This window comes from Sus scrofa, chromosome 1, assembly GCF_000003025.6.
Source record: "Sus scrofa isolate TJ Tabasco breed Duroc chromosome 1, Sscrofa11.1, whole genome shotgun sequence".
In the NCBI taxonomy this organism is placed as follows: Eukaryota; Metazoa; Chordata; class Mammalia; order Artiodactyla; family Suidae; genus Sus; species Sus scrofa.
Genome location: NC_010443.5, coordinates 121,399,730 through 121,402,967, shown reverse-complemented (window position 1 = coordinate 121,402,967; position 3,238 = coordinate 121,399,730). Strand labels below are relative to the sequence as shown.

The 3,238-nt window shown below is 43.1% G+C and overlaps 1 pseudogene; it reads right to left on the bottom strand.

Annotated features, from left to right (window-relative positions):
- Positions 1,834 to 2,896, bottom strand: LOC100739764 (annotated as a pseudogene).

Genomic DNA, 3,238 nt, shown 5'->3' with positions numbered 1-3,238 from the left:
GATCTTAAAATTTTTCACCACAGAAAGGAAAGGAGTTCTCCTGTGGCACAGTGGATTAAGGATCCAATATTGTCACTGCAGTGGCCCAGATTGCTACTGTAGCACAGGTTTGATCCCTGGCCTGGGAACTTCTACAGGCCATGGGCACAGCCAAAAAAAGAAAAAGAAAAAATGGTAACTGTGGTGATGGATGTGTTAACTAACCTTATTGTGGTAAACGTTTTGCAGTATATACATATATATTAAATCATCATGTTGTATGCCTTAAACTTATACAGTGTTTAATGCATCTATTTTATCTCAGTAAAGCCAGTGGGGGGATGCTCATTCCTAACACATCCCCACTCAGCCTTCAATTACAGCAATATCTACACAACTTGGGCAATGGAATAAGCAAGGTAAAAACGCTGAGCAGCCTCTCCAGCCACTGATTGCTTTCTCCTTTCTCTTCCCAAGTATGTGCCAAGTTTGTGATGTAGAGGAGCTTGTAACAACCCTCTACTTCCAAGCCAGTTTTAACAATGAGCTTGAAGAGTACTTAATATATAGTGTGGCAGAGCTTAACAAAAGTCTCATCCTGTGTGTGGAGATGAGATATATCCCGTGGAAGAGACCAAATTTTATAAGAACTTATGGTTATAGCAAGATTGAATTCAAGAAAGGCCTTATGTGGAGTCTGGGTATTTACACTCCCTTTATTCTCGATCACCCACCCATCTCCCAAATAAAAATCGTCATACTTAGGCAAATCTAGACTCAACTATGCTTAAGATAACCCCCATGAAGTTCCCGTTATAACTCAGCAGTTAACAAACCCTACTAGTATCCATGAGGACAAGGGTTTGATCCCTGGTCCCTCTCAGTGGGTTAAGGATCTGGCATTGACGTGATCTGTGGTATAGAACACAGATGGGGCTCGTATCCCGCGTTGCTGTGGCTGTGGTATAAGTCAGAAGCTACAGCTCCTATTTGACCCCTAGCCTGGGAACTTCCATATGCTGTGAGTGCGGCCCCAAAAAGACCAAAAAAAAACCCTTACTCACTAGCCTATGGAGTAGATCATGTGGGATACTTTCGGCTTCCTGGTGCACTTTCCCTTCCCCTGGACTTCTGCATCTCCAGGCCAGAGAGATATGACGTAGTGAGAGCACAAACTTCAGTTTTATCCATAGAGATGTCCTTTAACCAAGTAAAAACACTGAATCACTGGAGAAGCTTTAACATGTTTGACTTTTTTTTTTTTTTTTTTTTTTTTTTTGTCTTTTTGCCTTTTCTAGGGCCGATCCCGCGGCATATGGAGGTTCCCAGGCTTGGGATTTAATCAGAGCTGTTGCTGCCGGCCTATACCACAGCCACAGCAACACCGGATCCTTAACCCACTGAGCAAGGCAAGGGAATCACACCTGCAACCTCACAGTTCCTAGTCAGATTCGTTAACCACTGTGCCACGACGGGAGCTCCCATGTTTTACTCTTTTAAAAGAAAAAAAAAAAAAAGATTTGATGCTTGAGCCCAAAGAAATAGAAAACTAGGTAATGAGAAATCGAGAACTTCAAGTTACAGAACACCTACAGATTATTTAAGGGCATATATTCAAAAATGCTGGAGTTCCCGTCGTGGCACAGTGGTTAACGAATCCGACTAGGAACCATGAGGTTGTGGGTTCGATCCCTGACCTTGCTCAGTGGGTTAAGGATCTGGTATTGCCGTGAGCTGTGGTGTAGGTCACAGACTCGGCTTGGATCCTGCGTTTCTGTGTCTCTGCAGTAGGCTGGCAGCTACAGCTCCGATTAGACCCCTAGCCTGGGAACCTCCATATGCCGTGGGAGCGGCCCAAGAAATGGAAAAAAGACGAAAAAAAAAAAAAAATGCCTCTGCCCAACCTCCTGAGGCTTTCAGTTGTATGGAAAGCTGAGACCTGCCTTTTTCCCTGGCTAACTCACCTTTCTCTGGCAGGAGACAATCAATAGGTGGGATAATAAATTATTTAGTAAAGCACTGAAACTTAGATATTTAGTTTTTCACATTCACTAAAAATTGATTTGTCTGCCATCTGCACACAAGTGTACAGGACATAAACAACTCTGCAATCCAACTAGACTTGGAGGGAAGGAAAGAAAATATAGAACCTAAAAAACTGCAGCATATGAATAGATGTTGAGTCATATTTTCAGACAGCACAAAGATTATAGGATAGATTGAGCAGGTGATGGTGGTGAGGGGACTCCTGAGGCTACAGAAGGAATGATCTGGAAGTTAAGATAAAACACAAGTAAAACTTAATTGGAGTTGTCTGTAGTTGGCAATAAAGAGCTTCTTGGTGGTTCTGCCATGCCTGGACCGAAGCACTCCATGGCTTCCACAATGTTCATACCCTCTTCCACTTTGCCAAAGACCACGTGTTTGCCATCCAACCATTCACTCTAGGCAGTGCAGGTGAAAAACTGGAAATAGTTTTTGTTGAGTCATGCATTTGCCATGGATAAGATACCAAGACCCATATGCTTTAGGATGAAACTCTCATCAGATTTCTCCTCTCCCCAGATAGACCAGCCACTAATGCCATTACAGCATGTGAAGTCACCACCTGGCACATAAACCCCACAATAATTCTGTGAAAGCGGGAAACTTTATAACTGAGTCCTTTCTCCCCAGTGCTCAGAGCATGAAAGTCTCCTGCTGTCTTTGCAACATTGCAAACAGCTTGAAAGACATGATCCAAGGGCTCACCCTGGACAGCAATGTTGAAAAACACAGTGGGGTTGACTGACTGAGCAGTGGTGGTATCTGCAAAGCCAGCTTTCTTCATTCTGATGTCCAAATGGCTTGTCCTCCCGGCAAGAGATTTTTGTATTTTTACCTTTATCTCCACAAGCAAGGACTTGACCTTTATCATTTTTCCCTAAGATGACTAAATCTTGTTGCCCTCTTTGAATTTAACCTTTCCTTCCTACTCTCAGGCTATCCTGCCTGACTACCATTGTGATCTTCAAATATTGCTTTCATCCTAAGACTCCTCTGAGCCTTACCCTACAAGGTATCTAGGCCCTATCTAGCCCTGGGTTTGAGCAGACCTGTGTTCAAGGATGATAGTAAAATATCTACCACCATTTCTGGCACATAGCAGGCACTGCTGGTTTCTTTTTCCTCTTTTTTTTTTTTTTTTTTTTTTTTTTTGCTTTTTTAGGGCCGTACTCGCGGCATATGGAGGTTCCCAGGCTAGGAGTCTAATTGGAGG